The 13,542-nt window shown below is 43.0% G+C and overlaps 1 protein-coding gene across 9 annotated transcripts in view; it reads right to left on the bottom strand.

Moving 5' to 3' along the window:
- Positions 1-13,542, bottom strand: part of GTF2I (general transcription factor IIi) — a 240,633-nt gene that overhangs the window by 117,897 nt on the left and 109,194 nt on the right. The window lies entirely within an intron of this gene.

Below are 13,542 nucleotides of genomic sequence, written 5' to 3'. Positions count from 1 at the left end.
AAGAACCTAAATAATATGGAGTAGCCCCGTCTTTCATGGTTGATGTGCAGCCATGTACCTCAGCTGCATAAACATTATCAATTAGCCCTATGAGTGTATCATTAGCACTTATTTAATTATTTGATTTATATTCTAATTTATACTTCCAACTATTCATATAATGTTTGAAACCCTGTTTGCTTGCTCTGAAATGCATTTCAGTTTCAGGTAATATTTGAAACAATACGTAAGAACATTAGAAGTGCCACACTGGGTCAGACCAATGGTCCTTTCAGCCCATCATCCTGTCTCCGACAGTGGCCAGTCCAGGCCACCTGGAAGCAGGAATTTGCATTCCATTCCCAGAAGTAAGATGTAGATACCCAAGTCTCTATGTTAATAATTATTACTGGACCTGTCCTTCAGAAACATGTTCAAACTATCTTTATACTCAGTTATACTAGTAGCCTTGACCTTATTCTCTGGCAACACATTATATAGTTTGTAGGGTGACTGAAAAAATACTTTGATTCACACAATATATACTTTATAAAATGAAGGTCTTTAGAATGCTGTAAACATCTTTCGTAAAATACTGAATTTAGATATAATTGATTCTATATTTCCAAGTTCTGCTAACGTTCATGTGCATTTCTCTGAATTACAGTAGATATCATGCATTACCCAGAAGGTATTTTATACAGGTAAGGACCAACTGAAAAAGAAAATCGATTCTTACCTGCTAATTTTCATTCCTGTAGTACCACGGATCAGTCCAGACTGTGGGCTATGCCTCCCTTCCAGCAGATGGAGAAGAGAAAAATTTGAAGGGCACCCTCACTTAAAGAAGATGTGGAAGATTTCCGAGTCGTAGGGGCCTGTCCACCGCCAGATTGACTAGATCCGCGAACCACGGACGTCGGGGCCATTCTGGAGCCACTAGAATCATGCTCCCTGGGTAAACTTCTATCCTGAGAAGAATTTTTCCCACCAGCAGCCAAGGAGGGAACACGTACAGGAGAACTGAGGACGGCCATGGAAGTACCAGCGCATCGACTCCCTCTGCGCTGTGATTCCTTCTGCGACTGAAGAAGCGAGGAGCCTTGGCATCGTTTCGCATCGCCATCAAGTCCATGTGGGGAGTCCCCCACCTGCGGGAAATTAGATCCATTGCTTGGTCCAAAAGCTCCCACTCTCCTGGATCTATGTGCTTCCAACTTAGGAAGTCCGCTTGTATGTTGTCCTTCCCGGCGATGTGAGATGCCACAAGCAGCGCAAGATTTTCTTCCGCCCAAGCCATGAGTTGCTCCGCCTTGTCGGCTATAGCTTGACTCCTGGTGCCTCCTTGACAGTTGATGTAGGCCACCGTCATCGCATTGTCGGACAGAACGTGGACTGCCTGATTGCGTAGGCACAGGAGAAAGTGTTGCAAAGCCAGTCGAACTGCTTTGGTTTCCAGACGATTGATCGACCAGCTGGATTCCTCCAGGGACCAGCTGCCCTGGACTGAGTGGGACTGGCATCCGTGGTCACTACTATCCAACTCGGTACTTCGAGGTCTACCCCTCAAGACAAGTGTGCGGGCAAAGCCACTACCCAAGACTGGACCTGGTATGATCGGTGAGCGGTAGAGAGAACTGGAACTCCTCCAACTTGGGATCCCACCGGGAAAGCAACGCTTGTTGTAATGATCTCATATGAGCAAAAGCCCAAGGAACCACCTCCAGGGTAGATGCCATGGAGCCGAGGACCTGAAGGTGGCCCCAGGCTTTATGTGATTGAAAGCCTGTGTGTGTGTGTAAGCGTGAAAAGATAGACAGCATGTGTGTAAATGTGTAATTAAGAGCCTATATAAGTGAAAGAGAAAAAGCATGTGTATATGTGAGTGACTGAGAGCATGTGTGTGTCATTGAGAGCCAGTGTGAGAGAGAGCGCTGGTATGTGACAGAGAGGAGAAAGTTCCAAGCAAACCATCCCACCTCCTGCTAATTCAGAACAATCTCAGGACACCTGGATATCAAACGTTCCCAGGTATGCAGAGCAAAAAATTTTTGTATCCTTATTATTTTTCATTACTGGGTCTTTGTGTCTGCTATTTTGAAATATTTTGTTGGTATCTGGAAATTTTTTATATGAGTTTTTAATTATTGGATATTCCACTCATCAGCTGTTTCGAAATATGTTCTTTTTTTTAGTACAGTTTTACTGCTGATTATTTTATATTTCTTGATTTGTTTTATAAGGATGTGTGATGTTTCTTTTTTCCTTGTGGGGCAGTCCCTGCGGATGTCTCAAAGGCAAAACACCACTCTGCTGAGACTGTGAAGCTAAAAAGCCTTATGCATAAGGAGGACAAAATCCAATGAAAAAGGATTAGAACTGATCTCATCCCCTCCTGGGGAATCGGGATCCTCCTGAAAAACGTCCTGGTCCGGATCTGAGGGATCATCAGGACTGGCAGGGACCGGTGATAAGGCTGGAGGAAGCTCCCCTGCCCCCATGGCTCTTGCCTGAGCTTTGGCAAAAGTATTCAAAATGGCTGCCTTTCCCACGCTGAGAGGGAACGGGTCAGCCCGAGGCTCCCGAGGTGCTGATCTTTTAACTGCACCTCGGGGCTTTGCTGAGCTTACTGCTGCTACAAACGAGCTGCCTTCCCCTCAGGAGCAAATGCCTGAACGGGAGCCACTTGAATACTGTATTGTGTACAATTCTGGTCGCCGCATCTCAAAAAAGATATAATTGCGATGGAGAAGGTACAGAGAAGGGCGACCAGAATGATAAAGGGGAATGGAACAGCACCCCTATGAGGAAAGACAAAAGAGGTTAGGACTTTTCAGCTTGGAGAAGAGACGGCTGAGGGGGGATATGATAGAGGTGTTTAAAATCATGAGAGGTCTAGAACGGGTAGATGTGAATTGGTTATTTACTCTTTCAGATAATAGAAAGACTAGGGGGCACTCCATGAAGTTAGCATGTGGCACATTTAAAACTAATCGGAGAAAGTTCTTCTTCACTCAACGCACAATTAAACTCTGGTATTTGTTGCCGGAGGATGTGGTTAGTGCAGTTAGTATAGCTGAGTTTAAAAAAGGATTGAATAAGTTCTTGGAGGAGAAGTCCATTACCTGCTATTAATTAAGTTGACTTAGAAAATAGCTACTGCTATTACTAGCAACAGTAACATGGAAGAGACTTAGTTTTTGGGTACTTGCCAGGTTCTTATGGCCTGGATTGGCCACTGTTGGAAACAGGATGCTGGGCTTGATGGACCCTTGGGTCTGACCCAGCATGGCATGTTCTTATGACAGGCTCGGTGACAGAGAGGGAGCCAGTCTGAGGGTGCATATGAATGTGGAGAGATTGTGAAGAACTGTGTATATGAGTGAGATATTGGACGCTGATGTAGGTATGAGGAAGGGTGCATGTTTGTTTGTGATAGAAAGAGCATGTGTGGGTGTTTGTGCGAGGAGAGAGAGCCTGTGTGCAGGGGTGTGTGTGTGAGACAGAGAGAAAGTAGTCTGTGTGAGGGTATGTGCACAAAAAAGAGGAAGCCTGTGTGGGTGGGTTTGTGTGCAAGAGAGAGAGGGAGTCTGTGTGAGGGTACAGGTGTGTGCAAGAGAGAGAGAGAGCCTGTGGGGTGGGGGGGTGTGTGTGCAAGAGAAAGAGGAATCCTTTATGGGGGTATATGAGAGAGGAAGGGATGAAGCCTGTGTGAAGGGCAGTATGAGAGAAGAATCAAAATCTAGGAGTGGAGATAGAGTGGAAGGGGTTAAGCCTGAAGGGGAAGGGGAGAGACAGTGGAAAGCAGAAGAGTTGGGGCTTGAGAGGGTAGAAAGAACGAGATCTGGCCCGGGTAGTAAGGACAGAAGCGGAAGGAACACTTACAGTGTACTCCTACAAAAATTCTGCTCAAAATATTTAAAATTCTGCATCTTTAAGTAATAACTTTTCTGTAATATATTTTAAATTAATTATTCAAATACTGTGATGTGTATTGTGTTATTTGGACCAAATAATGTATGCAGAATTTTGCAGAATTTTAAATTTTTGTGCACAGAATTCCCCCAGGAATAAGATGTGAGCTGGGAAAAAGCAGACTGGTCAACCTAGCCTCTTCCAGTAACTCCTTGCTGTATCGGAGGAATGTGCTGACCACCAACATTTGAATGAGGTTTTGTCTTGTTTTGCATATATTGCATCTTGTAAATAAAGGTTATGCTACTGCTTGGGATATATCCAAGGGAAAAAGCACAGGACTGCTTCTAAGATAAAGTCTATAGCAATGCACATCAAGCAGCACTGTCTGAATTTTCAAGACAGTTCTTCACCCAGTAAAAAATGCTGTTAGCTGAAATTTTTATGGATTATCATAAAGCTTGGGATAACTGCAAGGAGCGGCAGTTAATACCCTTAAGAGAAACATGGGGGTAGCATAAACAGAATGGCAATTGCTACCTAGGGAAGCTTGCTGGGCAGACTAGATGGAACATTTGGTCTTTTTCTGCCATCATTACTATGTTACTATGTAATGTTTGACAATTAAACAGTCTTCCAGAGTGCTGCATATATCAGCTGATATTCAGCTGATACTTCACTATCTTCCAGTCAGGAAGTGTGATGTGTCTGACTAATTCAAATATTCAGCCATTAATCATGCCATTTTTACATAGCATTTAATTTATTTGTATACCGTTCAACCGTTTATTCTTTCCTATCTCTTCCTTCTTATCCAAGTTCTGCTACCCTTGTTATTTGTAACTGCTCCTTCGATCACCACAGTTCTAGTTGTTGTATTTAATGCACTCCCGTTCCATGTAAACCAGCAAGATATGTGCTCATGATTGCCGGTATATAAAAACCTTAAATAAATAAAATAAAAAATAAATAAACTAATTGGTAAAGTTTCAGCCATGTCAAAAGCTTGTCATCAGGGCACTTGGAAAGAGAAAAGCTGGTTTTATGCAAACCCAAAAACACACTCACACACACATACATTTATATAATGTTGTTTTTTGGCTTATTCATCTACTGGCTTGTCTTTCACACTCCTGGCAAGCAAGATCAGAAATCTTTTTGGATTGCCTACTGTGGTATCTTATTTCTAGTCCTATGATTGATTTTGTTTCCCTCAGTTTTGGTGCAGATGGAGGTGGTGGGGGAATGGGGTTAAAAGAAAAATTAAAATCTATAACGGGATCCAAATCTAAAGCTAACAATACTGATCCCGATTTCTGAATTACCTTTAGTTTTTGAAAGATCAGAATATGAAATTAGATTTCTGAATTGCATCCTTCAAAAACTATGGAGGTAATTTTATAAGGAGTTACATGTGTAAATGTAATATATATATATTTATTTATTTATTTATTTAGAGATTTTCTATACCGGCATTCGTGATTAAAAATCACATCATGCCGGTTTACAAATAACAGGGGGTGTGGAACACAGAAACGGAACAATAACATGTGCAAAGAGAATCGTAAAGTTACATTACAACAGGGTGCATATAACTGGGTAGAGAATTAGAGTAACCGAGCAGTTAGGGTTAATTATTTACATTATATTGTGAAGTCTCTTGTAAGATGTTGCTGTCATTCAATTGGGATCAGGGAAGGCTTGCTTAAATAGCCAAGCCTTAAGCCTTTTTCTGAAAGTAGGTAGGCATGGTTCTTGTCTCAGATCCGGGGGAATACAATTCCATAGTGCGGGACCGGCTGTGGAGAAGGCTCGGTCTCTGAAAGTTAAATGGTGAGTGGTTTTGGTTTGGGGAACGATGAGTGATCCTCTGTAGGCTTCTCTGATAGGTCTGGTGGATGTGTGTCGTCTAAGTGGGATTTGTAGATACTATCACAGCAATTTTAAAAAGCCATCCACATGTGTAAAGTGCACTTACACATGAATACCCCATGGACAATTCAATGGCATGTATTACAGCAATTTTCAAAAACCCACGTAAGCTGGTAAAGTGTATTTACATGTGTAAAACCCAATTTTAAGCGTGTAAATGCTTTTGAAAATCAGGCCTTGTGCGCGCATTTTGGGGCAGATTTTAAAAGCAGATTTTGGGGCAGATTTTAAAAGCCCCTCCGGCGTGCACAAAGCCCCGGGACGCGCGTAAGTCCGGGGGCTTTGCTTGGGGGGCGTGTCGGGGGCGACGTGGCATTCGGGGGCGTTCCAGGCGCGGGGCCATGGGCTTGTTGCCGGTCTGGGGGCGTTCCAGGGGTGTGGCCGAGGCCTCTAAACCAGCCCCCGGGCCGGGGAATGGTGCGCTAGCAGCCTGCTGGCGTGCGCAAGTTACGCCTGCCTTGGGCAGGCGTAACTTTCGTAACAAAGGTACAGGGGGAGATTTAGTTAAGGCTGGGGGTGGGTTAGGTAGGGGAAGGTGGGGGGGGGCCAGAAAAAAGTTCCCTCCGAGGCCGCTCCGATTTCGGAGCGGCCTCGGATGGAACGGAGGCAGCTGCTCGGCTCGGCACGCACAGGTTGCACAATTGTGCACCCCCCCCCCCCGCGCGCGCGCCAACCCTGGATTTTATAACATGCTCGCTGCAGGCAGGCATGTTATAAAATCGGGCGTAGATTTGTTCGCGCCGGGTTGCGCGAACAAATCTACGCCCACACATAACTTTAAAAAATCTACCCCATTAGGAATATGCATTTGTTTTTTTGAATTTATGCATATAATGGAACCAAAAATTTGTGTGCATGTCCTAGTATATATTTGTATAAGTATGTGCGTGTATATTTATGTGTGTGTTTTTGTGTATGTATAAAATCAGCTTTTCTTGCCATATATAAATAGTCCTCACACCCTTGTACATTTTTCATTTTGCTTGCCTAAAAATACAAATTGAAATGTATTAAAGTAGGAGTTTGTTTCACTGGTTTACACAACATTCTCTACAATTTTAAAACAGCAATTATGGAAATATTCCAAAAGTAATAAAGAATTCTATATTCTGGAAGTTGCTTGGAGGTCTATTGATATCCTGTAAATGCACAGTATAATATAAAACAACTTTGAAATTTAAGAGCTTGCCAGTGAATTATTGTAAAATATTAATAAAATTCACTTTTTCCATAATTTAGAGAGAATTATTATGATACATATTTCTGTATGTGTGTTTTGTATGTATACTAAAAAAAACAACATATATATATATAGGGCCGAATTTTAAAAGCCCTACGCGCGCTAGGCCTATTTTATAAAGGCCTCGGGACGCGTCTAAGTCCGGAGGCTTTACTAAAGGGACAGGGTGTGGGCAGGGTGGTCCGAGGGCGGGGCCAGAGGCCTCCAACACAGCGGCCATTGCCGCTGTGTTGGAGGATTGCATGCCGGCAGGCTGCCAGTGTGCACAACCTGCCTCCAGGCAGGCACAAAAGGTTTGTTAAGACTTTTGAGGGGGGTTAGAGTAGGGCTAGGGGTGGGAAGGTTAGGGGGAAGTGGAGGGAACGGGGGAAGGCAGCGCGGCTCCTTGCACCTTCTTGCACCCCCTTGTGTGCGCCGACCCCTGGTTTTATAACTTGCATGCACAAGTTATAAAATCGGGCGTACATGTGTGCACGCTGGGTAGCGCACGCACATGTAAGCCCGCGCGCTGCTTTGAAAATCTACCCCATAGTGCCTTGTAAAAGTCTTCATACCCTTGTACATTTTTTCACATTCTGCTGTCTAAAAATATAAATCAAAATGCATCAAGAGTAGGAGTTTTTTCCTTTGGTCTGCACAATATACTCTATGCTTTTATCATGAAAAAAACAATTATAGAAATATTCCAAATGTAATTAAGTATAAAACCCAAAAAGTCTTGACTACATAAGCCTTCACACCCCTTGACTCAATATTTGTTGAAAGCCCCTTTGCAGCAGTAATACCCATGTGTTGTTTAGTACATAATAACATAGTAATGACAGTAGAAAAGGACCTAATGGTTCATCTAGTCTGCCTTGCAATGGTTCATCTAGTCTGCCTAGCAAGCCTCTTATGTTAGTATCTTTCACGGAATGCAGGTTACTGCTCCATGTAGGTTACCTCCATGCTTATCAATTCCTCGGACCGTAAAAGTTGGAGCCCTTGTTGATTGTTGTCTAAATCCCTCTTCTGTTGAAGCTGAGAGCAATGTTGCAATTGCATCAAAAGCATCCAGGCTTATTGGTTAAGGATAGTAACCGCCGCACCAGCAAGTTATCCTCATGCACTCTTTTCTTCATTTCTATCCTCCAGCCTTTAGGGATCCACAGTGTTTATCCCATGCCCCTTTGACTGCTTTTGTCTTCACCACCTCCTCTAGAAGGGTATTCCAGGCATCCATCACCCTCTCTGTGAAGAAATATTTCTTGACATTGGTTCTGAATCATCCCACTGGAGTTTAATTTCGTGACCCCTAGTTCTACTGTTTCCTTTCCAACAGAAAAGGTTCAAAGTTTGTGCATCATTAAAATCTTTCAGGTATCTGAAAATTTGTATTATATCTCTACTGCGCACCCTTCAGCCTCTCCTCATAAGTCTTCCAATACTGACCCCCATACCATTTTGGTCACCTTTCTCTGAACCACCTCCATCCTGTCTCTATCCTTTTTGAGATACGGGCTCCAGAACTTAACACAGTACTCCAGTTGAGGCCTCACCAAGGACCTGTACAAGGGCATTATCACCTCCTCTTAGTGGTTATTTCTCTTTGTGCAGCCCATCATTCTTCTTGTTTTAACTATCTCCTTATCACATTGCTTTGCCATCTTCAGATCGTCAGCCACTATTACCCCAAGATCCCTTTGTTGGTCCGTGCACATCAGTTTTTCACCCCTCATCATGTACAGCTCTTTTGGATTACTGCATCCCAAATGCATGACTCTGAATTTCTTGGCATTGAATCCCAGCTGCCAAATCTTCGACCACTCTTCAAGCTTTCATTCTCTCTGCTCCTTCAGACGTGTCCACTCTGTTGCAGATCTTTAGTATCATCAGCAAATAGACAAACTTTCCTTCTATTCCTTCCACAATGTCACTCACAAAGATATTGAATGGAAGTGATCCTTGTGGCATTCCACGTAACACGGTTCTCTCTTCAGAATAAATTCCATTTACCATTACATGCTGTCTTCTATCAATCAATCAATTTGTAATCCAAGCTGTCATCTTGGCACTTACTCCCAAGCTACTCATTTTATTCATAAGCCTCCTAAACGGGACTGTATCAAAAGCTTTGCTGAAATCCAAGTAGATCACATCGACCACGCATCCTGTATCCAATTCTCTAGTCACCCAATCAAAAAAATCAATCAGATTTGTCTGACAGGATGTTCCCCTGGTGAATCCATGTTGCCTCAGGTCCAGCAAACCACCTGATTGTAGATCACTATCTTTTCCTTCAGCAGCATCTCCATTAATTTTTCCACAACTGAGGTGAGGCTAACCGGCCTGTAGTTTCCAGCCTCCTCTTGCTACCACTCTTGTGAAGTAGAACCGCAGCCACTGTTCTCCAATCCTGTGGCTACACTTCCATTTCCAGGGATCTGTTGAACAGGTCCTTCCTTCAGCCGACCCACCAAAATACCTCTGAGCTCCCTCAGTATCCTGGGATGTATCTCATTCAGCCCCATGCCTTGTCCATTTTCATTTGCCTAGCTCTTCCCATTCATTCTGTTCTGTAAATAGAATTTTGCCTATCCCATCCTCATCTAAGGTTGTGGCAACCAGCAGCAGTCCTTCTCAAGGGTCTTCTTTAGTGAATTCTGAACTAAAGTATCTGTTTAATATTGCTGCCATTTCTTTGTCTCTGTCCAGACATTGCTCCTCATCATCTTTCAATTTCATTAATCCACTACAAACCTTCCTTCTTTCTCTGATATATCTGAAAAACGTTTTGTCATCTCGCTTAACCTCTTTGGCAGTCCTTTCTTCCACTTGATCTTTTGCTTTCCTGATTTCCTTCTTTGTCTCCCTCAGTTTCACTAGGCATTCTTTCCTATGTTTCGTTTTTTGAAACATAGAAACATAGAAATGAAAGCAGAAGAAGACCGAATGGCCCATCCAGTCTGCCCAGCAAGCCCCACACATTTTTTCTCTCATACTTATCCGTTTCTCTTAGCTCTATGTTCTATTCCCCTTCCACCCCCACCACCAACGCAGAGAGCAGTGACGGAGCTGCATCCAAGTGAAATATCTAGCCTGATCAATCAGGGGTAGTAGGGGTAGTAACCGCCGCAATAAGCAAGCCACACCCATGCCCATCTGTCCTACCCAGACCATGTTGTACAGCCCTTGTTGGTTGTTTTTTTTCTTCTCCCCTGCCGTTGAAGCAGGGAGCTATGCTGGATATGCGTGAGTATCAGTTTTTTTTCTCCCCTGCTGTTGAAGCAGAGAGCCATGCTGGATATGCATTGAAAGTGAAGTATCAGGCACATTTGGTTTGGGGTAGTAACCGCCGTAACAAGCCAGCTACTCCTCGCTTTGTGATTGCGAATCCTTTTTTTCTTCATCCCTGTCGTTGAAGCTATGCAGGATATGCGTGAAGCATCAGTTTTTTTTTTTGTTTTTTTCCCCTGCTGTTGAAGCAGAGAGCTATGCTGGAAATGCGTGATGTATCAGTCTTTCTCCCATGCCGGTGAAGCAGAGAGCCATGCTGGATATGCATGGAAAGTGAAGTATCAGGCACATTTGGTTTGGGGTAGTAACCGCCGTAACAAGCCAGCTACTCCCCGCTTTGTGAGTGCGAACCCTTTTTTCTTCTCCCTTGCCGTTGAAGCAGAGAGCTCTGCTGGATGTGTGAAGTATCAGTTATTCTTCTCCCCTGTCGTTGAAGCAGAGAGCTATGCTGTATATGCATTGAAAGTGAAGTATCAGGCATATTTGGTTTGGGGTAGTAACCGCCGTAACAAGCCAGCTACTCCCCTCTTTGTGAGTGCAAATCCTTTTTTCCATTTCCTCTTGCTGTTGAAGCTTAGAGCGATGTTGGAGTCACAGTAAGCATGTGTATGTTTATTGAATAAGGGTATTGTGTCCAGGCAGTAGCCATCATTCTGGCGAGTCACCCACTCTTCATTGGCGGCCTCTTGACTTTATGGATCCACAGTGTTTATCCCACGCCCCTTTGAAGTCTTTCACAGTTCTGGTCTTCACCACTTCCTCCGGAAGGGCATTCCAGGCATCCACCACCCTCTCCGTGAAGAAATACTTCCTGACATTGGTTCTGAATCTTCCTCCCTGGAGCCTCAAATCGTGACCCCTGGTTCTGCTGATTTTTTTCCTATGGAAAAGGTTTGTCGTTGTTTTTGGATCATTAAAACCTTTCAAGTATCTGAAAGTCTGTATCATATCACCTCTGCTCCTCCTTTCCTCCAGGGTGTACATATTTAGATTCTTCAATCTCTCCTCGTACGTCATCCGATGAAGATCCTCCACCTTCCTGGTCGCCCTTCTCTGTACCGCTTCCATCTTGTCTTTGTCTTTTTGTAGATACGGTCTCCAGAACTGAACACAGTACTCCAGGTGAGGCCTCACCAAGGACCTGTACAAGGGAATAATCACTTCCCTTTTCTTACTCGATATTCCTCTCTCTATGCAGCCCAGCATTCTTCTGGCTTTTGCTATCGCCTTGTCGCATTGTTTCTCTGTCTTCACATCATTAGACACTATCACCCCAAGGTCCTTTATACTTCTTGAACGCTGTTCTTTTTGCCAGTATTTTTTCAGCCACCTCCTTTGTGAACCAGATTGGATTCTTTTTCCTCTTTTGTTTACTTTTCTAACATATAAATTTGTTGATTTTGTAATAGCGCCTTTTAATTTGGCCCACTGTTGTCCACCTCATCCATTATCTCCCAATCTTCTAGTTCTTCCTCCAGGAACGTTCCCATTTTGACAAAGTTAGTATTTTTGAAAAGCAAAATTTGAGTCTCCATGTGATGATCACTGGTGCTCAGGTTGGCACCTACCCAGACATTTTTCACCATTTATGAAAACTAAATCGAGTATCTCACCCTCCTTCGTGGGCTCCATTACCATTTGTTTGAGCAGAAGATAAGTGTCTACCAACTTTGCACAATGGGATAGTCAGGTATTGCTCATTTTTCTTGGAAGAATAGCTCAAGCTTTTTTCCAGTTGGCTGGGGATCATCTGTGCCACAGATTTTCTATTGGATTTGGGACTGGGCTTTGACTGGGCCACTTGAGAACATTCATTTTCTTCTTGCTGAGCCACTTCATCGTTGCCTTTGCTTTGTGTTTAGGATCATTCTCCTGCTGAAAGGACAATCCCAGGTCTATGACAGGGTCTGCCTGTATTTTGCTCAAATCCTCTTTCCCTAGACCTTCACAAGCCTCCCTGTCCCCACAATACAATGCTGCCACCACCCTGCTTTACTGTAGGGATGGTGCTAGCAGGGTGACATACTGGGTTTGTTTTACTCCACACATATCACTTAGCATTGAGACCAAAAACTTTGCAAACGCTATGCTGCACATCATAAGGCTTTTCTTCCGCAGTAGCTTCCTTCTTGCCACCCTCCCATGAAGGCCATGTTTGTGAAGTAATCTTGAAATTGTTGTATAGTCAACATTTTCTACAGTCCCAGCCAGAGATCTCTGTAGTTCTTTTAAAATAATCTTAGGCCTCACAGTGACCTTCCACAGCAGTTTCCTTAATCCAGTTACTGATTTTGGTAGGACGGCCTGATTGCGGCACTGTCTTTGTGGTGTCAAACTGTTTCCTTTGTGATGGACCTGACAGTGTGTCCCAAGAGATATTCAGACACATTCAGATTTTCTTATTGCCTTCCTCTCAGTTTGTACTTTTGACCTTTGCTTCAAATTCATACAACAGAAACAGTTTGATTCTTCATGCAGGAGTATTTTTTATTTATTGCAAATTTATACAAATACCAACAAGCAAATACTTATTAGGTAGGAGCTTTATAATGACCAATTACATAACGTATTTGTTAGGAAATACTAAATCCAAATACATAAATGTAAATTCCATGGTCATTGCGACAGGTCCACAATAGGCTATCATAATAAGAAAATTTTAAAGAAATATAACTTTGGGCTTACTTAAATCAATTTAGAGAATATTACAGCACTACTGAGGTATAGTAGATTCTGGCCTATCTTCAATGGGAGCAGAAGAAATTCTGTCAGATATAAACTTCGATAGCTGTGACGGACAAAAGAATATATAGTTAACCTCTTTATATCTAATGCAGCATTTACATGGGAATTTCAACTTAAACGAGGCTCCCATTTGTAACAACTGAGTTCTCATCAACAAAAATTGTCGTCTTCTCTTTTGAGTGTCTCTTGCCACATCATGAAATATTTGTACCTTCATCTGTAGGAACAGTTCTTTAGTAGGAAAATACTTTTTCATTACTAGATCTTTATCAGAATCTAGCATGCAGGAGTATTTTAATCTGTTCAGCTACCTGTGATTGGACACAGGTGAGCTCTGTTATGGGGCTTGTTAAGGCAGTTTTTTGAAGCAGACCTAATTTGGGTTTGCTAAAGCATAGGGTGTAAAGACTGATAAGATCAAGATTTTTTGGTTTTTAATACAGACCTGACGAGTT

Source organism: Rhinatrema bivittatum, chromosome 8, assembly GCF_901001135.1.
Source record: "Rhinatrema bivittatum chromosome 8, aRhiBiv1.1, whole genome shotgun sequence".
Taxonomy (NCBI): Eukaryota; Metazoa; Chordata; class Amphibia; order Gymnophiona; family Rhinatrematidae; genus Rhinatrema; species Rhinatrema bivittatum.
Note: the sequence above shows the minus strand (reverse complement) of the source record. Positions and strands in the feature narration are given on the sequence as shown.